Below are 23,797 nucleotides of genomic sequence, written 5' to 3' on the forward strand. Positions count from 1 at the left end.
AAAGAACTCGACCATATAATTTTCAGGTCTACAAAATGGAAGGTGTGCTTTTTTTTTTCCGTTTGTGATAATTGTGAATATAAGGAAAGATTAAATGAATTGCAACTGAAGATACAGACTTGTTACAGTTGGCAGAATGTTGTTAAAGTCAAAGTAAACCTACATGTGTTATAAATCTACAGTTGAAACATCTCATTCACTAAAGTATCCTGTCCTATTATAGTAACAAACTGAAAATTAAACACATAAATATTAATTTTATGTATCACAGAAGATGTAGGCAATGAAAATGCAATGTTTACATTTATAGATGACTCATTAGTGTTTTATTGTGTGAGACACTAGGAGGCATCAGTAGGGTGAAAAAGGACTTCAATTTTAGAAGAAGCAAGAAATTCCTGAACTGTTGGGTGTGTATGAAGTTTGAGCCCTTAAAATGCTACAAGTAAAACAAAAGTCTCAAACCGTTGTACTTTGTCGTAAAGAATGAATTTATATAACAATAGGCACGTATTATTTTACCAGTAAACATCTAACAAGATGCATTTTGAATGTATTTGTTCATAACTATGTCAACTACTCATCTTGATGAAAAATGTACTTGGTATTGACAATGATGCATTTTTCTGCTCAATTTTTCAATACCAGTAGGATGTTTTATTTCAGGCAAATCCTGTTCTGAATGCTACACAACACTTCTGAAAATGCCCAATGCCTTTAAGCTTTACGGTACCCTCTTAACACAGACAACCTGATATCTGTTCATAGATAGTTGATAAAACTTAAAGTTTAAGCAAGAGAAAAGCACACAAAAGAACATAGTTTCTTTTGCTGCACTGTTGAAAGACTATTATCTGAAAACTGAGTCTTCCACTGTTCAAATGGCTCGTTATAATGATGAAGCAACAGGGCTGTGGGGCTGTGGTATACTTGTCTGGCAATCCATTGGAATCAGAGCACCTTGCCGTTCTCCAGCAATCTGCTTTTATCTTTGCCCTATCAGAATGACATGTGCACTGTGTAATCTGCCTTTTGTACAGTATACAGTACTGTTGCTTGGTTTTGCAACTTGCCTCTGTAACGTGGTTTGAATTCTTAAAGGTGACAGATATCAGTGAAGAGTCAAGCTACACTGAATGCAGGAACACCCGCGAGTCCGTGAGATTATGGGATAGTGTGAAGAAGGGGGCCACAGCCAGCTCTTCTTCCCCATGTGGCATACTCACAAAGCATCGGAGATTAGAGCCTTTCATTTGGTCCAAACCATCGCTACATATGTGTAAAATAAACATATTGCTTTTCTAAGTTTAGTTATTCATTTGAGAGGGATTTTCCTAAAAGATGCTATTAAATAAAGTTAAAAAAAATTAATTAGTAATCCTCTTGCAGGCCATTTTGTAAGCCTCAACTACACATCAAATTTCTCCATGTTGCTTTGACTTGTGTCATGAAAGCCTCGGTTCTCTGTTTAATAACTATTTGCTTTGTTATGTAGTGCAGTTATTACTGTAAAGACATTTCCCCATTTTTTTCTCCCTTTTCTGAGATTCCATAAACTCAAATATACTGCACAAAGTATTGAGAAATAAAACCATAAAATATTCTACAATAATCAAGAGAAAGTTTTAAAAGGTAATCCTAACACTTGCCAAAGAGCTGCTTAGTATAGTTCTCTATTAGAGAAATTTAAATACAATGAATAATTTATTAGGAAGACATAATTGTATGCCATTCAACTTATCCATTGAGTAAGGTAAATGCCAGGGAAAAATTAAGAGATATTTGAAAACTATGTGTTATGCTGTTTTTTCAGGAATCATTAGATAGCTACTTTCTTATAGGAATGAGTAAATTCCCTAAAATTTTGCAAAATAAACCTGTTTATAAGGAAAGAAAAAGAAGATGCAAGTTACAGCAAGTCTTTGTGACCAAGTTTCCTGTGGTCTTTAACTGTCTGTGCCTGGGAAAGTTCATGTCCATAATTACATACTTGAAAAATATGACTACTTTTGAAAGTTGCTTCTTATGATATGGTTATTTGTTACTTCAAACAACATAAAAACATTAATATCAAATAAATGGCATACATTAATATTATCCTCCCATACAGTCACATGCACAACAACAAAGATACAAACAGCGTAATTAGTGAGGGAAGTAAAATACTGTCTTTAATAAAGAGTCTGGGATCTACACAACATATCACAAACCAGTGTGAACCATAGTAAGAACAGCTATTTCTGTAAATGAAGTTTAGCCCAACTTGAAGTAAAGATAACTGCTAACTACTGGCTCTTTAAATTGTCCGGGGAACCAAATTTTAAACAGAAATGATGTGTGAAGTACATTTCAATGAATACTTTTAGAATTAAGATTGGAATCTGATAGATGATAACACGTATGTATTATTTTTCAGATAGTACAAAACCTCATTGATTTGGAGATTTTTTTTTTTCACTCTTGAGATAGGAGGTAGGGGCATCTCCTTTTACCTACCATGCACTTGCTTTAGGATTACTCTTAAACTTAATAATTAATGTAATGCTTATACTGGATGATAATAATGTGGTTTATTGCTTGCACTTTTTTGTAATTGAATCAATAACTGCAGAAAAAAACCACTTGTGACATACTTGTATGTACTGAACTGCTTTTAAGACTAACCAAACTAACATTATTTTTATAATTAAATGAGATATTTTAGCTGTAAATTAAAAATTGCTGATCCACTCGAAGTTAAAATCCATATGGTTACAAGGTTAAGTGTGGCTCACAGGTGGCCACATTTCATGTCCTAGCATGTCTCTAGGGAGGGCATTATTATGCCCCACAGAACCGCCTTTACTCTGCAACCACAATCCTATTGCAAGGTGTCAGTGAGACGGAGTCTAGCCTGGTCACTCTTGTGGATAGGCACAGAGAGGAGATTGGAGTTTTCTTTACAGTACTTGGAAAACATATGCAGTCACTAAACATATCATGAGACAGTTACTGTTACAGTTACCATCACATTAACAATAGTAAAATGCACTTTGTGTCAAAGCAATTCTCCACCGACGACCAGTTAAAGAACTGGCAAGGAGCCTGATTCTACTTACACTGTCAGCATTTATATATAAAGAATTTTATACAAAAGACATCCACTTCAAAAATGTGAGGGAAAAGGCTTCTCACAAAGAATAACTATAAGATCTAGAACAGTACAAAATGGCTCGGATATAAAAATTTCCTTGAGAATTAGTAGCTCTTGCCCTGGAAAGGAAATAAGATTAGCACTGCACTCAAACACTTGCATAATACATAATAATACAATAACAATGTGCCCCTCTCTATAGAATACCTTTATGGACAACTTTGTCACTTAGTTTGGTAACTTTCATCCAAAGTCCAAACAGAAGGCGGGCTAAGTGACTTGGTTTTGTTTGTTTTTAAACAGTTTACTACTTCCCTTGGTCTAAACAACAGTGCATATGCTGAAATCCAAACACGAACTGTGCAACGCACAGACAGACTACCATGGCCAGGGCAACTGCTTCTGGTCCCCACTAATTAAGCTCTCTCAAGCCAGCACTTTGGTAAGGGATGCACAAAGGTGGCCTTTGGCAGACAGCCCTGTTTAAAGTCATCCCAAGAACCAGTGGCTCAGAATCCAAACTCAGAGCAAATCAGTCTTTGGGGGGGGGGGGGGGCAACTCATAGGAACACTTTTCCACTGTGAACTAACTGCTAAATTTTAAGACGCCGACTTCAAGGTCACAGAACAGTCTGTGAAATACTCAGATCCACAAGGATCCATGTTCTCCACCCTATCCAGCATGCTAATGACGTTAACTAACTTCATGAAACTTTAAACAAACTGATGTGACAGGAACGAGTCAGATGTGATTTCAATAACGGATGGCAAGCGGATACTCCTATGTAAAAAGTTACTTTCAGCCACACACAAGGAAAATCATGGAATCTAAAGAAAAGAATGCACAGCAAGCCTTAACTTAAGCCTCACCAAAAGGAATTGGGGGTAGACCCACTGCCTGGAAGAGATCGGTGCAGATTTCAGAGGCAATACCTAGGCTATTTATATTCTTTTCGAGAAATGTCAGAGGTACTTACATGGAGGAAGAACCGACCAGATTAGTCCTTGGAATATTTTCCTTTCTTAAAAGAGAGGAAGAGAGAGAGAAAAAAAAATAACAAAAATCTTTACTTCGGCCAGCCTTGAAGTGCTTCTCCACCTGATTTGATTCAAAGCTGCAGGCACGGCAACCCACACAGAACCTTCAAAGTCAATCCAATAGCAGCCCGAAGATGTCTGGGTGTACGCGTGTGCTCAAGTGTCTGTGACTGCGAGCCGAGAGAGCAGAGAGCTGGAGACGAAGTGTGTGTGTGAGTGTGCGCGCGCGCGCGCACGGTGGGGGGCTGGAGGGGGAGCGAGGGGGAGGCGCGCGCGGGACCGCGCATCCGCGCGCGCACTGAAGCCCCTGGAAGAGGAGGAGGAGAAAGAGGAGGAGGAAGGTGGAGGAAGCGAAGGAGGAGGTGGAAGAGGTGGAGAAAGCGGCTCTCTGTGGCCGGTGGGATTAAAAGTAACCAGACTCGTCCAGAAAACTGCGTCCAGGAAGGAAGTGACAGAAGAGGAATGGGAAAAGAAGAGCAGCTCACAGCCTTAGAAACGTCGCGTAAAAAAGCGGGGGGTGGTGGTGGCGGGGAATGTGAGGATACTGGGAGGGGACGCGGGGGTGGCAAGCAACAGGGAGCACACGGGGCTGGGGTTCTAAGCAGCACGTACGCGCCGGTGTGCCCCCCCTCCCATTTCATTTTATTCTTGCCTTTGCCTGGGGCTGCCTTTTCCTTTCCGTTTCTCTATCCCTACCAGCCCAAAGCGTAGCCTCTCCTCGCGAGCTGGGGAAATCATCAGTTTCACTCTTGCAAAAGGGAGGCGGGACTAGACCTCGCAGCATTTTAATAAAACAAACATACTGCAGCTCCCTCCTCACCCCTCCAGTCTCAACTAGATTGATAAATTACTCCACTACACTACTTTAATTATGTATATGGTATGCAGAATAAATCACTGAACATCAGTACCTCAATCAAGCACTTTTAAATGATAATTGCATCTTGGTGAATCAATCTTTCCATTCCTGACATTTTGCTAATTTTAGTTTTACGGTGGGGTAATGGCACATGCCATACGCAAACCTAATGACAATTCTTTATTGCATGAAAGGGAAGACAACACGGGGAGCGGCGGCTCCCTGCCTCTCTCTCAGCCGCTGCAGAGGACGCACGGAGGGGACGCTTGTCTGCTGCGCGCTCGCTCCCCTGGGAGGCTGCGAGCCAGCCAGCAGGAAAGTCCTTCTGAAGTCGAGATCTTCCCTCTGACCAATAGGAGCGCGACCCTAAGAGCTGCTCTAGTGACTCCCTCCCACCCCACTTTGGATTCGTGGTAGCCACTTCATTCTTGCTCCGGTCCGCGTGCGCCTTCGTTACTCACGCGTAAAAGCCAAGATCCAGGGTGTCTGCAAGCCTCGATCCCAGCGTGCGCTTCCTGCCCGCCCAGAGTGTACAAAGCTTTTGGCCTTGAGAGCCCAGAGGGGAGGGGGAGGGCTAGGTTAGAACGTGAGCCAAAAGGATTCTCGAATGCCAGTAATAAAATAATTACAAGTATTTGAAATTTCGACTTTATCGCAGGGCCATGAGAACTTTCATCAACCTGGAAGTATTTAACGAGAGGGGACAGCTTTCTCCAAGATTCCCACCTCCTCTTAGAGTCTCCTCCACACCTTGTTGGACTTTATCCAGATCGTTTACAAGTAAACCAAACCAACTTCCCAAATGCTTTAGGCTACCCTGGCCGATAGCGGCTGACTTCACTTAGCCTGAAGACTTTCAGCTGCACGGGCAGCAGGAACACAGACTGATAAGAATACTTATGTTAAGGTTTAAGTCTCCTGAATACTTTTCCATAGCAAAAACATAGGTTAACAAACAATGATACTTAGGGGGGAAAAAGTACTAGATATTGGGACCGTCCCTACCCTAGTTAATTATACAACACCCCCAAAGCAAAAGATGAAATCTTATCAACTGGTATACAAATCATTCTTCCCCACCCCCACCCCCCCAAAAAAATGGAAAAAGTGCATGCCAGGAGTGCAAAACATTCAAAACAAATTATTATTATTACTTTTTTTTTTTTTTTTAGTATTATGACTAGGGGAAGAAAGTTCACAAAGGACTATAACACAGAAGGTACAGCAGTAGCCAACAGTAGCTCAATGAGATATTTAGCTAATTGAAGACACACACACACACACACACACACACAAACACACACACACACATACTCCTTTCAGCAGTATGTGTTTAACCCAATGACGGGCTGCATTTCCTGGTGTGTTCTTCATCACGCCTGCAGAGGAATATTTTAACCCAGGAGGGCAATGTGGTTTCAAAAGGCCTCCTGTGTTTGAGGCACAGGCTGTTTGAAGTTAGTAGCTTCTCCCAGAGCAGTGGGCTCAAAATTTAGGCTTCACTTGAAAAGCAGAAAGTTGATTTTACTGGCAAGTTACATAGGAACCATCTTCAAGCCTGCGGTTCCTTAACCATTGTGACTGTTAATTAGCACAGCTACTTTTATTTCAGCAAAATATGACAAACTGTCACAAAGCTTTGTGACATTGTGGGGTTTTTTTTTTTGTTGTTGTTTTGTTCTGTTTTTGAAAATTAGTATCTGTACTATACTGTGTTTGCTTCTCTTTCGTATAGCAAGTGTGACTACCATGAGTCTATGTAAACAGTATGGTATCTTTAGTGGTACAAGCTCTGATGTCTAAGCTCTGATGCTTAGACATGCTGGATACCAAGGCATATCTAGATATGGTGATGTAGATGAAAGTTTAGATTATCTTTGAGGTTTCCAAAGATCTTCACAGAGCAAACCGTAAAAAGAACCGTGGGAACATGTTGTCATTTTGGTTAAGATTAATGTAATGAATTGTACTGGCCTATGTTGCACGGCAAAGTAGATAGAGCCAACACATGAATTTCAATCGTGTTTTTGTAGCTAATTATCCAGGGTATTTCTATTTAACACACTGTACTATAGTTTTAGGTTTATTTTCCTTCAAAGGAAAACTTTTATTTTACCTTTCACATGTCAAAGGGTTCTTTAGTAACAAGCATTGTAACCAACCTATATTTATCAACAACCATATAAACATTCAGAAGTACACCCAGCCCAGGTGAGGATGATTTGAAACTTTGGATTCAGAATTTATTACAGTTGACTTTCTAAACTATAAGATTTTTCTCCTCTATAGATTTAGTTTTTTTTTTAGTTATGTGAGAACTAAGCTAGTATTAGCATTAGTTTTCCTCACATAAACCTTTGTAGCTGAAGTGGAAGGGAAGTAGTGACACATAAATAAATAAATAATAAACTCATGTAGTTGTAACCCATGGAGTGATTAATTCAGAGTGTATTTTGTATTTGCCTTTAAATAACTTCAGACTTACATTATTTATTTCCTTCAATTTACCCAAACTTATGGTTTTTTGTTACCTAATGGTACTTGCTGAGGACCAGAATATTTTCTTGTGTAGGAAGGAGCTTGGTCTAGGTCTCGAGAGACTTAGAATTCTCCATCCAGTTCAAGGTTTGTGGTTGGGGGTGCAACTCCATGGCAAAGCACTCAGTTCCCTGGTGTGCACAAGGCCTTTGCTTATGTTTTCATAACCAACACTGAAAACAACAAAATATCTTACTAATGGGCAAATCCTTTCCAGGCCTCAGTTTGCAGGGTTACAAGAGCTTTACAATTTAGTTCTGTGCTTGAAAAATAAAAAGTATTACATCCTTTATATCAGTGGGAAGCTAGGGATTTGTCCAGTTAATAAAAGGCAACTTTGCTTTAAGAAAAAAGGACGATGTGATGGCTGGAATTGATATGCCACTAAACACACTTCTCCCTTCCTCCCTCCCTCTCTCTCTCTCTCTCTCCTAGTGAACAATATTCCTTTCACTAATTATTTTAAGTGCTTAATATTACATATAAATAAACATTAGCTACCCCACTCATGTATTTATTTAACAATATATTTAAACAACTAAAGTTACAGAGAACCTGGTGACTGTTTTAGCTCTAGAAAAAGCTAACATGCCAATTCTGTTTTGCGCCATCTTATTCCACCCTCCTTTCTTTTGCTTTCCCCACATTAAAGCAGCAGTCTACGAAAGCCCTATGCACTGGGTCTGCCTGCTTTTAAGCCTGGCCCACGCTGGGTGTAGCTCTTGAAGTGAGCTTTAAAAAATTATTTTAAAGTGAGCTGGGGCGGTTGCCACAGCAACCTACCCTGAGATGAAGAAAGGATATAGATTAATCTACCCCTCAAGATTATTTAAGTGTATAGTATTTGTTCTTCAGCCAGAATACTTTCAGCACAAACATAATTGAATATAAAAGTCTAGAAAAATCTGAGAAACACGGTAAGACTCAAATTCCACAACATAGACCCCATTTAAGCCTCTCTGCAGTTGCCCTGTGATGACACACGCGACTGCATATAGGAAACAGATTAAGTGCAGTGGACACTTGCAAAGGCAGACCTTGAGAGGTGTAGGAGCTTTGAGCAACATGCACAGGACTGCTCTCATTATGAAGAAGAAGAAGAAGAAGAAGATGGTGAGTTAGCTAAGACAAAGACATTCATGCTTCTACGTCTCTGGTGAGGCTGTGGTAGATGATAAAAGTGAAAACTCACCACCTACACTTCTTTACTGCCAGCGCCATTTGCCTTCCATGCTTCACTTCATCTCTCCAGAGGGTTACTCCACAGCTTTCAACTCTTTTTTTTTTTTGGCACCTTAAAAATGTGTAGGTATATATATAAAAAAAATTAGTTATTTTCTTGAAAGCTGACATTAAATGTAGATTTGGGTAGCTATGGTTAAAAAACACATCATTAAATCAGCAACATTTATTTTTATACCCAAATAATTTGCACTGGATAGAGAAGAATTCATCAACTGTAATAGTGTCTGTAGCTTTAAGATAAACAGTGGCACATTTCTAAATTTCAGTCATTCACTAGGTACAGTTTTATCCCAATCAGGCCATACTGAGTGTGATAAAGAATCTCTAATATACAAAGGACTTGGTTTATCCAGGAAAGATGTCATTGTATGCTCCATCTCCCACACACTGAGCCTATACTTACCTTTACTTTCGAACCTTTAGCTTTTCTATCTGGTGAAGAAGTACAAGGAAAAGACTAAAGTAAAAAACCCACCATTTCTCATGCAAACAGAATCTGTTAAGCTGCAATATATATTTTTTTCTTTCTTTTTTTCTTTTTTTTCTTTTATTAATTTATTCTTGTTACATCTCAATGTTTATCCCATCCCTTGTATCCTCCCATTCCTCCCCCCCCCCATTTTCCCATTTTGTAATGACATCTAAGCCATAAGTCTAAGTAGTAATTTACAATAATATCTAAGCTATTTCAGCAAAAGGTTCACTTTTATGCATTGCTCGCAGGCTCACTTAAATGCTCTGGGATTAATGATGTGGCTTCAGCGCTGCTATGAATTCTGTTAGTAACAATACCTTATTCTTCCAAGCAATGTTTAGTTGTGTGACGCAAAGACAAGCACTTCTGTGTTCCAATCTGTCTCAGACTAACCTTCCAAGACTTTGGTACACATATTAATCTTTCTTTGGCTTCAAAAGGGACTAGTCCCCCCAAAAGGACCAACCATGACATAGCAAACCAAGAGGGCCAATATTGGTTTTCCCATTTGTCTTAGCAGGACTTTTCATAGTACAGAGTCATCTAGAAAACCTCCTCGCCTGGCTTGCCATCCACATAATTTATTTTTAATTATATTGTCTTAACATCAGAGAGAAGAAGAAATGGGTCAGGATTTGTTTTAGGGTTATGCTAATTTAATTTAGGTCCTTCAAGCCCAGGCCTACCATGCCTAGGTCTCAACTTGGTCTGTTACTCAAAACCAAGTTTTCTGGCCAATCACTTTCTCTCACTCGTTGCTTGGCTTTAATGTATATTAAGTGGGAATCACAGTGCATCTCCTAGGACCTCTCCACCTTACTTACTCTTCACAAAACAAAGTCTGAAATGTATGCTTAAAAAACCCAAAAACTTTTCTCTACAAAGTATGATACATTTCTTCTTTTAGTAAGCCCAAATAAGGCTTGATTGGCCATTTGCTTACACATGTGTGGCTGATTCGAAAGCATCCACGGAGACAGCTAAATTTAATGGAATTTTACATTTACTCTGACCATTGTTAAAAAGCTTATTGAAACACTGGTTCTACTCCATTTCTTGAAATATCACAAGAGACCTGAAATTTAAGGAGTGGATATTCACACGTCCTCTTTTAACTCTTTCTTTTAAAGACCTTACTAGGTCTGTGCTTTTTTTCATTTAAAAAAAAAAAAAAATCGCAGCCAGTGGATGAGGTGGAAGTTTGGGGTTAATATTTCTTCCGGCATTTTGGTACCCACTTCTTTGTTTGGGAAGCAGAGGGCTGGGATCCAGTCCTCAGGGCCCCTTAAGGAGCAGACGAGGGACGCCTCTGGTTTCAGCAACTCACTAGGCTGAGTTATTGATTGCAGGCAGAAGCAATCCCTCCGGCTGATTTGTGTTGAAAGCGGACCCGCTAGCTGGGCGGACTGGAGAGGCGCAACGCCACCCAATTACTGCTGGCCCTCCCTCCAATCTGCTCTTTCTCCGCGGGTCGCTTCTTCCTCCCGCCCACTTTTCTGGTGGCCGCCGGAGCTGAGGGGGTGGGGGACTCTCTTTCCCCGCGAGTTTCTAGAGCTCCCACGCAGCGAGTGTGTGTGTGTGTGTGTGTGTGTGTGTGTGTGTGTGTGTGTGTGTGTGTGTGTGTGTGTGTGTTGGGGCGGGGGAGGCGCGTGTGCCACGTGAGTGAGTCTCGGGTTGGGCGGAGGAGGCCGGCCCTCCTGTGGACCTGCTGGGCCTGGGTGCGCAGGGGGTTGGGCATGCTGTCTGCTCTTGGGACAGGAAAGGGTGTGCCGCCCTGCTTTCTGCTGGAGAGCTGTCTCGTTTTGAGGAAAGAGACCGGTGCTATGCTGATAAAGATAGTGCGAGATGGGCTGCGCGGAACGGAGGAGGGCGCAGAGGCAGTGGGTGTGCTTTGGAGACGCGCGGTGGTGGCGCTGGTGGAGTTTCTCTGCTGGTTGGTTTTTAGGATTCCAAGAATATTTCTTCCAAGGAGCTGGAGATGAAGCTCTGGGCGACCTCAATAATCCCCGGGGGTCAGCAAAAGGAGCCCACTACCCACCCACAGCGCACAAAGTGCTGGCAGGAGGTCTGCGTTTCAAGCTACTTGGTGTGTTGCAAGCATTTAGCATTCGGGAGAGAAAGGGGCTCTGGGCATGTCTGGCTGCCCTGCCCTATAACATTTCGGCTTTTAAACAAATCTAATAGACCAATAGGAAAGGATCATGGCCCAGTATTGGATTTAAACACTAAGCACTTACGTTTTACGGTACTTTTTAAAAACTAAAAGCCAACCACTAACTCTGGCAGTTCAGCTGCCTGTGTGGCTATGTGCAAGCCTTTGGCATAGTGAAGGTCACAAAGTGGGAAGGCAAGTGGCATGCTAAGGAAAATGCACAGGAAACCCAAATAAGAAAATCCCTTTCTTCTTGCATAACTTTCACTTGTTACCACTTAGAAACAGAGTTGGGATATTCTGCAAAAATAACCTTCAGGAAATGCAGAGTCTTGTAATCTTCTTCCTTGTCTAGGGTTCTGTACGGAAGACAGCAAGTGTGGTAGAAAGGATACATCCAAAACGCTGTGGAGCACAGGGGCTTTATACCTGTAAAATGTAAAAGTGTGTGCCCCATTTCTTGAAGACTGCTACGGACAGGGTAGCTGGTCGGATAACACTTGCCTTTTCAAGTTAATTAAAACTAAAAGGAAGACTCATTTCTTCAATCACCCTGTCCATATTTTCCCTGCTCAAGGGGTCCATGTGGGTAATTGGACCCTTGAGATAGGGAGATATTAAACACTGGCTTAAAAAATGCTTTATGTTTGATGCCAGGCAGACTTTTAGGAGAGGCATTTCTACACTGCATCGGCAATAGCATGAAAAGTTTTAAAGTCTGAACTTTAGTTTCTTGCATGCTGAGAAAGATTCTGGGAGACACCCAGTAATTCACTTTTTTTGTTGCTTTTAAATAAGAAAGGCAAGTCAAGCACAGGGAGGTGAAGTGATCCACATCTATAGATTTGGAAAGAAACTTAAGTCCTCTGATGTCTGGTGTGGCTGAAAAACTGACTGCACAGGGAGGTGTCTTGACAAATCAGCCTTTTACAACAGAGAGTGTCTCTAAGCATTTACCGCAGAGAAAACTCCATTTGATGAAGACCAAGTTGCAAGGGGTATAAGGCCACCTTCCAAACTTAACCGGTATGACCGACAGTATCTGACAACCGTATAAAGCTTTTGCAAAGAGAAAAATTGGGATGCAATACTGTGTTTACTAGTGCTTAAAACTTACACAGAACTAGCATTATACTTTTAAGGTAAGAGATAAAAAGCAATATTAAAGTCCAAGGAGAAGACGTTGTCTGAGGTGACACTTGCTAGCAAAGTATAACCTTCCTCAAATTTGATAAAATAGCAAATTCACTGACTTCACAAGGGTGGGATTTGCTCAGAAATATCAATAGCCCAAACGGAATGAAATTGCAAGTAATACTATGTAAGGTGGGTAAGTAAGTGGCACTTGGGATGAAATTTTACCCTAAGCATAAAATTCGGGACCTCAGTAGATTGCCGGGGGATTTACTTCTGCCATATTTGTTCTCTGCAAATTTTGTTGTTAGTCGACCTGAATGTTGATATTAATTCTGCCAATTTATGGTAATTAACCCTTAGCAAAAATACTATCTGCTCACATCAGCATGTCCACAAATGGGAAATACTTTTAAATAATTTTTAAAAACAGAATCATCTGCTTCTATTGTTGATTTACCATTTGCCTATGTTTGAACAGATGCTTCTCATACTAGCCGAAACCCAAGACCCTGTAAGAATATGTCTTAGTGCTCTGCCTTGGCTTCTCCATAACTGACACGTGAAAATAAAGGCCGACAGAACTCTGAAGAGCGTGTACCCAGAAGCCAACTGACGGAACACAGGGTAACTAGTCACTCCCATCTTGAGCTTGTCCATGACTCGTGACTCAGTTTCCTCACCTGCGAGAGGTTGAGGATAATGTGATATCCTTCGTTCATCGCTACAAGGGATGAAGGAACGAGTCAACAAACGGCAGGGCTGAGAAACAACGGCGCAGTCATCCTGCGTGAACAGGTTCCACTCGCTCGCGAGGGTCCTTATTCCCTGCCACTGTGGCTGTCACAGGGAAAGAAGTAGGTCATCAGAGACATGATGACTGATTCAGGATGAGAACAGGTCCTGAATTCTACCTTTGAAGAAGTGGAAATTTCTTTAGATTTAAATCCTATGTTTTACTGGGTTGACTTTTTCGCAGGTGTGTAGTCTCTGAGCTACTTTTAGCCCTCATGTCAGCTGCCTTCTGCTTGCTAGCTGCCTGGTTGCTGAAAAGGCACTGGACACTCCAAGCCCATCCTCTTTTCACCCCAGTTGACCTTTGGAATGCAGTTGTCGGCCAAGAAGACATTGATATCCCCAGTCTCCTGCTAGCAGAATTCTTTAGGGCAGTGGCTGCTCATATAGTCTCCTGATGTCATTCCAAATGTCTGATGGCCATCTATGGCAACTGGGCTGGGCCCAGGCCTCCTAGGAAGGGGGAACTCATGGAATGCCTGATGGTGCATTCCGTTCAAGAGGGACCCTCAGGCATTGTTCTGCTGCATATGTGGTAGATCTCACTGCGGCATTATGCTATACAGTATGAAAAACAGAAGCCATAGCCACTTTGGGTTTTTAGTAAAGCCTGGAATAGATATGTTTATATTTATTTATATTATATTTATATTTTATATCATTATTACATTATATATTATATTAATATATAAACATATTATGTATTATATATATTTCTTGATTGATGTAAGTATGCATTAATGTGAAAAAACAAACAAACAAGCAAACCCAAAATCAGGACAATAAAGATTTTGTATGTGGTTTTCATAGTAATATTACATACTAAGTTAAGACAAAGGAGTCTAAAAGAAGGGGGTAGCATGATAAAATATACTGTGCTCCATTTGCCTTTCTTTGCAATTTTTAATGATTGCTATTCTATTTAAATTAGAGCACACATTGGTTTTAAAATATCTTATTTATAACCTAAAAACTTAAGTTAATCAGAGTAATTTTAAAAATTTAAATTTATTTGTTTAGGTGAAAAGAATATGCAAAAACACATGTGCTTCCAACATGTGATAATTCTATGTATATTTTAAATAAATAAATAAATAAATTATGCTAATATTCTAGTTTCCTAAGACGAAAGAAAATTAATTTTCATAGCTTTGGATGAAGATTTTCTAAACTGTTTGGAATAGGGTGAGAATGAAAACTGAAATGCAAACAAAAGGAGGAAAAATGTAAATCTGTGATTAAAAGCAGTTTGCTTATTGCCTTATTCATTGAGCCCCAGGCCTAACCCAACAGGCTCGACTGCCTGTTACTTTGCTAGATTTATATTCGAGTCTTTCAAATCAATTGAATTTATAATCTAAGTGTAAAACTAGCGATACATAAGCCAAATAATTTAATATTTTTAGAATGTATATAAAAATAAGTTTGTTCAAAATACTTCACCTTTCATAGCCACTTGCTACTTTTAAGATTTTACCAAATGTTATCACTTTTATTAAAAAATAACCAGTTAGAGGGTTATTTTTATTATTTTTATTATCTCTGTTTTATAGATTTTAAGAACAAAAACTTAGAGAGTGATGAGTTTGTCTGCTCAGATAGGCCATGAATGTCAAAGGGTATGAAACAACACCTATAAATTTCCAAAACCCTGTTCTTAGCTATGATCCTTAGGCACAGTCAAACTCAGCAGGACTGGATATAATCACACAGCTGGGATAAGCTTCCGCAAAATGCATCAACTTGCATGTTACCTGCCTCACAGTGGCTACTCCTGGGCACTGGTCACACACAGATATTTTTGCTTGAAGCCCTTAGATTGATGTCTCCTTACAAGTTTGCTGTGCCATCTGAACAAGCATCTTAATGCTTCAGAGTTGGAGAGTCATCACTGTTAGCGCTCCATGGTCTTTTGTTAAAAGCAAATCCCAGCCACGTGTAGTAAACACGGTGAAAACAAAGGTTTGGTTATAAGGTCTCAAATGTTTGCTATTTGGACAGTGCGCAGACACTAAGTACAGATAGAAAAGTATGATTTCAAGAACATTCCTGGTAGGAATGTCCCCTTGAGGACAAAGTTTTGATGTGCAGCATTGGCAAAGTCCGGAAACTTTTACAAGTTGGTGCTGCTAGTTAATTAGCTGTGCATTATGGGAAGAGGGTCAAGGACAGAGAAAGGTAAAGCAGACAGGAGGTTAGAACCTAGGTTTCTGGAGAAGATGGACCAATCCCTCACAGTCAGATTGCTGAGAGAAAGGTGAGAAATTGCCCTTCTGCCTGGCCTATAGAAAATGCTCACAAAGTGTCATACTTTTAAATTTTCATTTTTAACTATTTCACATGTCCCTGAAAAACATATTATGATTACTTACCTAATGACATTTTAAAAGATGTATTCTCTTCTCTCGGGTTTCATATTTTAAAAAAGTTATTTCATGATCAAATATTTGATATTTAAAATAAAGTTTGTTTATGCTAGCATGTTGATTATACCAAGATATTTCACATTTTGTGGGTGGTAAATTGTATATCCTTGTCAGTGTTCTGGAGAATATAACTTTCACAGAAAATTTTCTTTTGTATTCATACTGGATTTTATCCAATACAAGTGTGGATAATGCCTAGATACCCACAGTAAAGATCATCATTGTATATTTTCGTTATCTCAGAAACCATATCATCTGCTTATTGAGTGAATAACATGACACTTAAATTCAAGGAGCCTGATCAGAAGAACAGAGGATGAGTCACTCTCCATCAGCCTAAGCTTTTTGTCTCCTCTGGAATCACAGATGTCACCTGTATGTCTGGGCAGCCTTGTGATGTCCTTGAGGCTTGTCTGCCACTCACGTCCTTCCCTTCATCCACCTTCAACCTGCCCTTCTTTCACCTTGGCACGCTCAGCTTACCCAGCCGCAAGTTTAAAATCAATAACATCTTCACAACTGCCTCCATTTCCTCTTGGCCTTCTACTGATGTCTTTTCATCCCTCAGCGGCCACTTACAGCCCAGAATTCTCGTGGATTGTTATTATTATTTTTTTTATCAGAATCTGCTGCTTCCACTGGCATGTCCATAATATACTATCAACGTGTGGCTTCTTTTAGGGACCGTTTTTCAACTTTTAAGAGAAAAAAACTTTATAATGCAGAAGAGTCTCTAGCAGAGTCCATAAACTTCCTGCTGTGTTCCTAAAGGTGCTTTTAGGGCTGATGTTCAGTACGCTTCAAGCTCCTCCCATTGCCAGCCCCTTAGTTACACACACAGAAGTAAGGGCAAATGTGCTGTGACTTAGGGAAGAAATTCTATTGCTTCTGAAAACGTTGAGTTGGAAGATGAGCTCTCTGTCAGCTCCTTGAAAATTCACATACTATTTTATCTTTGCATATGAGTCACACCCCAACAAAATATAAATATGTGTGTCTCTTGTGTTATAACTTCTGTTATTATGCAGTTTATTGCATATTCTTATATTAAATGTCTCTGGAAGCAAAATTAGAATTTTACTTGTAATGTCTTGTAGAGCATGTAAGAATCCTATGTAAAATAATATGAACTAATTTTTGAATGGAGGGCATAGTACGTGGGAGTGTTATGGGACCAGAGGGCAGCTTTTCTTCTACCTTTTCACTATCTCTTTTATAAAAAAAAAAATCACAAATAGCTATCTTTTTATGTCAAAATAATATAAAAATAAACAAAAGAAATAAAGGGAATAAAATACTTCCCAACTATCTATGGTCACACAATACAAGTAACAGAAGAGATTTATACCAGATGAATGGATTTTGTAGTAATAATCATCTTTCTGAAGAGATTCAGAAAAAAGAGGGTGTTTCCTAAGAAAAAGATTTTGATCACTACATGAGAAACCTTTTGCAATGTTTTTTGTTCCTTTTGACCTCTTCAGTAACAGCTGGTCAACTGATAATTTCCATCTTTTCTACTTTTTTCTCTTCCCATTTCTCCCCACTTCATCCCTTCTTTTTTTTACTTCATCCCTCATTTTCAGTTGTAATTTTTTTCTCAGTTGTCAAAAAATAAAGGCCCCCTCCTATTAACAGCTAATAATTTTTTTTCTGGGTAAAATTATTTTCCATTTTAGAACTTTGGGATACTTCTAGTAATTTTTTGAAATCACCATAGAATAAATCGCCACCACAAAGAGCTTATTCTGAGAATATGGTCATGTAATTGATACGATATTTTTGTTATTTGTAACTATAATGATGAGCCACACAGTGAAGGCAAATGGTGCGTGTGTTATGTATTGTCTGGGAAAGATTTATATCTTCCATCCATATGTTCCTAATTCCACCTTACATGGCTGTGAGAGTCTAGTCTATGTAACCTTTGCCTATTAAAAAAAAACTCACCCAAAGGAGAATTCAGCCTGTAGTTTCTCCAGATCAGCAGTGATTGAGTATACTTACAGTTTAGTGAATGCATACATGCATTCTTAGAGTAATCACTGTCTGTCATACTTTCCTAAAATAACTTTCCTGAAGGATTTATTGAAGCCATTTTGTCATACTTAAAACTATATTGTTTAGAGTCTTGCACTAGTATAAGAGTTGAATCAGACTGAGGCTTTGCTAATTTTCAGGGATATTTATCATGTGCCAATTCAAATAAAAAAGGTGAACGAACTACTTAAGCACAATAGGAGAAAAATACACTAGACAATGACTGAAAACTCAAGTAGCATTTACAGCTGTAGCCATATGTTGCTTTTGGCCTCTCAGTATGTGATTTTCCTGCTCCTTTGGAACATGAGAACTGACATTGGACTGAAGAAGGGTTGAGAGCATAATCACCAGCACAGATGACAGTTTGAGTGCCTCAGAATCAGCAAGGGTTAAAAGCGGGCTGTTTGAACTCATCATCTCAGGAAACTGCATTTTAAAATATATTTAATTTCCAAAACAACAGCAACAACAACAACAACAACAACAAAACAAACAAACCAAAATCCAAACTTGAGACAGAGTCTCTTGATGTAGCCCTGACTGCCCTGTAACTCACTGGGTAGACCAGATTTCACTCATGCCCGTAGAGCTCTGCCTCAACCTCCAGTGTGCTGGGATTATAGCTGGAAACTGGCACTCCCATATAGGAATCTTCATCTTAAAAGGCCTCAGAAGTCAGGTATGATGCCTGTAATCCAAGCAGTTGGAAGGCTGAGGCAGGAGTATTGCCTGGTGTTTGAGGCCAGCCAAGACTACAAAGCAAGATCTTGTCTCAAAAAGAAAGGAAGAAAGGAAGGAAGGGAGAGAGGGATGAAGGGAGGGAGAGAGGGAGAAGTCTCACTAAGCATTCGCTTACATTTTGTGGATTGTTCTTGCCCTGTGGTAAGAGTAATATAAGATCTGTAAAGTCCTTGTAACTCTAAAACCCTTTCTTCTCTCTGCTACTCACTTTTCCTCTCAAACAATCCCAACAAGTGTATGATGTCTTTTCAAAATAGTGAGGCTGAGAGTTCAAGATAAACTGAAGGAATCGTTCCCATACCCACTTTTGTTCAAACTGTAAACAAACTAAAAGACATACTACACCTAACATGCTCATTGAAAATGCTCATTAAAAAGCTGACTAAGCAACATGGGGACCTAATTTTGGGGACCTGTTTTGATATGTGTAATTTTTATTTTCTGAAATAGAATTGCTTCATTTTCCCTCTTTCCTTTCTTCCTTCCAATTCTCCCATGGACCCCCTTTTTTTCTCTTAAATTTCTGAACTTTCTTCTTTCATTATTGCTGCATGCATATATGTTCACCCACACACACACACACACACACACACACACACACACACACACACACACCCCTACCATTATAAGTATAATATGTCTCAATTTTTATAATGTTACTTGTGTGTATGTTTTCAGGACTGACCTCTTGGTACCAAGTGGGGACCCGATTGAGTTAGTTTGAGGTTCCTTCCTCTTTTTTACTTATCTGAGTGAAAAACCTTAATCTTTTCTTGGATGGAGTCCTGGGCCCTCAAATGGAGGGGTATTTAACATTAGAGACAAACAGCACACAGATGCGTATGCTTAGGTGACTGACAGTTTCTTGTGAGCCTACACTGCTGGCAGTTGCCTCAGTAAGGAGACTTTCAGGTGTTCATATGAATCTGGGAATGTACTCTGCCTGCCCAGGAATCAGAAAAGACTTTCCCAACATCCCTATCTCAATAGGTTGGTCAGCCCTTTAACCTTCTGTAGATAGCTGCTGCCAATAATCTCTCTGCTCTCCTTCCATATCCCCTGCCACTGGCTTTTCTTGAGCTCAGATACGATAAATACTTCAGAATAGGACTTCTATGACTTCCCTGCTTGCTGTGGTGTCGTTTTTGCGTGTGCTTCTTTTTGACTGATGAAACAAGAAGTATTACGTTGGCTTATGGCAGTTATGTGTCGCAACCATTTTTCTTAACTTAAATTGTACCATTTAACAAAACCGTAAGTATTAAATATTCGCTGGATTTTCATCCTGCTCAGTTGAGACAGCACATGCTAAAGTTCGTAGCATGTAGTAATGTGATGTTGAGGGTGTGACCTTTCCATGTTATGAAACAAGGACACACTCCTAGGTGCTTACTCAGTAATGTTCTTCAGAATGATTTTGCTTTGCCCTTTAACTTGCCAGCTCGACACTGGTCTGAGATTTCCTTTATTTTAGAGTACTTAGAGCAACTTGGAGAAGTCAGGACATGCCACTGCAGCTAGGAATCCAGCAATGGCCCAGAGTCCTTTTGGGACACCTCCCATGAAGCAGAGAGAATACTCTTTTGGTTAGCTGAAATGTCTTTCCTTGTGGTTTGTATATTACTAACCCTAAATCCCTAATCCACTTAGTTGTGTCACAGAGATTAAGTGGCTTCTTTTCAGTCACCAAAGTACATAGCAGTGAGACAGAGGCTGGCACTGTGATCTTGCACTCCTTCCCTGGTGTTCTTTGAACCATGTGCATTAGCTCTAGAGAGAAACATTTGTTATCTTTTAGAAGCAGACAAGGAGCAATTCACTTTCATTAAAACTCCTTGAGATGCAAGAGAGTGGCTAAGTTTACTTGGATACCTTGAAATTTTGTCTATATTGTTTTGGCACTCCTGCTTTCCACTATAGCTGTAAAATTTGTTCCCAGTTTATTTGTATGCAGATACTGCATATTGTCAAATAATCTGCTGATTAATGTCTAATGCTGTTTTGAACTAAATGTAATAGAATAAGCAAATAACATTTGTAAATTTAAATATGAAATTTTGTTGTTACTGGCAATATTAGTCATACAACTATTGGTTACTTTGAAACAGTCTTTTAGAGAGACACAGCAGTCACACTTTTTTATCTATATCTTATACCAGTATTTTGAGTTTTCCTCTTTTACATTGTTTTTAATAATTTGTGTGGGTATGTATTAAAGCACCACTTTTTACCTGCAAATTCTGCTCTAAAGTCCAAGAAGAAGATACATTCCTTGAAAATCAGAAAGTGTAGTTTAGCCTGAAAAGTTTCCTTTCTAGAGGGGAGAAAAATGAGAATTTATTTGAATATTGATATTCTTAATCTTGATTGAACCAGTTTATTGTATGGGATCATCAACAAATATGTCAATAGTATTTGGTATAACCAATACTATTTGACTTGATGTCAAACACACTAATAAATGATAATGAATGGTAAGACGTCTGAGCTCGGTAGGACACACAGATGAAGCCTTTGTGCAACACTGTGGTTCGTTCACTACCGTGTGTGTACACACACACACACAAACACACACACACACACAAGCCCAATTTAGCTAATTATTGAATCAGCCTTTTAGTATATTCTGCATTGTGTACTATACATATGCTTGTGTATGCTATAGTTAGTATTTTTAATTTTTCTCCAATATTTCAGAAGGACCAGATTAAACTTTTTATTTCTACATTTATTTTCTTTCTTTTTTATGTACATTTATTTTCTAAAATGTTTGATTGTGATGAAAAAAATCTGTTATGAATCCATTTAAATGATGAAGTGACTCTGAAAGAGTCAAATTGAGCATGTTTCACTGTGTCCTTCCTCTTCATGTTTTCACATTTTATTTTAATAAGCTCTGATAGAAATATATATATATTCAAAGAAAATTGCAAATGGAACTGAGAGACAAGTCCAAGTCTATGTTTACCCACTCACATGAGAGACTTTGAGTTAGTCTCAGTTTTATTCTCTTATTAAATATCTTTAAAATGAGAAGGTGGTGCCTCAGAGCCTCTCTCATGTGACTTTTAAGGATTTCCCAAATTCAAAATTAATGTGATTCAAGGATAGAGATATCTATGTTTGATAGATGTACTCGTGACTGGGACGCTGAATATTTTGATCAGTGTGTACACATCTCTGCAAATTCCTTTAAGGAAAGTAACTCTATATACACGAAACATGTAAGAATACAAAGAGCAATTAGAAAACAAGCACTGGGAAGTAAGCCTGGGAAGGAAGAGGGCTGCCAGGGGGAAGCCATGATTCCTCTTTTATTTATCCTGTCCATAGTCTAGGTATTCCAATTTGTGAACTTACTGGCACCAGGTATTATCAACAGGGATGAGTAATATGCAATTTTTATCTTTGTTGAGATGCATCTGGCCCATGGTCAGATGACAGCTGTCAGTCAGGTGCTTGGTCAATGAGGAGATAAGCATAAAGACGCCAAAACATTTCTGTCTTTTAAAAAATACTTACAAATAAACTATTTTACCTAGAAACTTTATTTCCTTAAATTAAATAGACGGCTAGCCACCATGTAGGTTATTAATTGTTGTTAATTACTGGAAGAATCATCAGTTTCCTTGTAAATACAGAAATTGAACAAAAAGTATTTTGTTTGGCTCTCTCTGAAAGATGAGAATGATTAATTTTCCACCACCAAAATAATTATCTTTATGTTATAAAGATACATTTCAAGTAATGCTTTAAATGTATAAGGCAAGTGTGAGTCACTGTCATTTTAAGCTGAGGTTTCTCAGTAAGATTAAAGAAACCAGTTTGTATACATGGAAAGTGTTGGCCTGGGTATTTTGTGACTCAGCGTTGAAGATTTATTAGGAAAGACAAAAGTATTGGTACATGGTTTTTCAGGCTTCTGATAATTCGAAGAAACCATGGAATTTTCAGACCGAGTCTGAATTCCTGGCACAATGGAAATGACAAGTTTTAGATATCTTGGATAGTTAGACTCAACACAACAATTTAAAATAGGTTCTTCTACTTATGAGAAGCTGACAGCCAGAACCTTCAGTCTGGCAGAAGTTTCTACGTTGCTTTATTGCTGCTTCAGTGTTTGTTAATGACAGTGCGATAAATTTAGCCAATACTAACGCACATGAAGACTTAAGTGTATTTCTGAAGCAGACCGAAGAATTTATGATCTGCAATAAACAATTTTCATCTTCAAAAGTGAGCGCTCTGGCTCTTTAAGGACACAGGATTTAACAAACCAGAGAAATTATCTTGCTTCACGCATCTCATTTTCTTTTATGAGACTGATGAAGATTTTTAAAAGTTCAGCAGATCTGGTGGTCCTTGTGTCAGAATCAGCAATAAGTATGAAGAAACATCTGTGAAAAGAGCAGGACCAACCAACCACTATGGATTTAAATAAATACATTTTTATAAGCCAAAGAACAGTCTACATTATAATGCAAAGTAAATTTGAGTTTTAATTTTTAAAAAATATATATTCAAGAAATGTTTTCAGATGAGACTATGATTTTAAGTATTAGATTTTGGGCTGAATAGACCAATTTTTGGTAATTTTAAAACATTTTTCTATATTTTTAAAGGAAACTAAGCCTGTTTAAGAAAATATTCATAAGTTATATCATGTTTATACCACACTTAATTTTAAAACGTTTTAGATAAGATAGTCATTAACAAAAGTCAGATTTTACATTTTTCCCACTTCACAAACATGTATTAAACATGTATATTGAAAATTATTTATGGCGCCATCAGAATAAAACATTTGCTTCATAGTCTTGGTAATTTATACTTGTAGAAGCCTTTCTCTTCTTAAGTACCAATCCTACCCCCCACAGCCCAGAAAATTGATTTTAATGCATAATAATTTATAGCATTCTTGATCAATGTATGCTGTTGTGTCTTTTACATTCATTAGTCCATGTTGCTTGTGAATATGGAATTTACTTATTAAAATGGTTTCATATGTTTGCTATGTATAGTCCCTAGCTTTGAGCTGCTTCCTTGCTTAAATAAATGTTTTCAATTTGCTATAATACAACAATTTGTAGAGAAATGCTGTGAAGCATAGTTAAAAGAATGAGTCCTTGAAATAGAATCACTTTTTAAAAATATGTCCTAACATGTGGTCTCATTTTTCCCTCTTTTGCATTAATTAAAATCCTGTTTTGAAAAAATA

The 23,797-nt window shown here is 38.7% G+C and overlaps 1 protein-coding gene across 13 annotated transcripts in view; it reads right to left on the reverse strand.

Annotated features, from left to right (window-relative positions):
• Mef2c (myocyte enhancer factor 2C) overlaps positions 1–23,797 on the reverse strand; it is a 160,248-nt gene that overhangs the window by 135,469 nt on the left and 982 nt on the right. For 4 of the 13 annotated variants that reach the window (XM_051172323.1, XM_051172326.1, XM_051172322.1 and 1 more), the window contains exon 1: positions 4,111–4,396. The exons of 1 other annotated variant lie outside the window; for it this stretch is intronic. The gene's annotated coding sequence lies outside the window, so the exon portion shown is untranslated. Of the gene's footprint in view, positions 1–4,110; positions 4,398–23,797 lie in introns of those variants that run through there. 8 more of the 13 variants (XM_051172318.1, XM_051172316.1, XM_051172327.1 and 5 more) reach the window with 4 other exon arrangements.

This window comes from Acomys russatus, chromosome 30, assembly GCF_903995435.1.
Source record: "Acomys russatus chromosome 30, mAcoRus1.1, whole genome shotgun sequence".
Taxonomy (NCBI): Eukaryota; Metazoa; Chordata; class Mammalia; order Rodentia; family Muridae; genus Acomys; species Acomys russatus.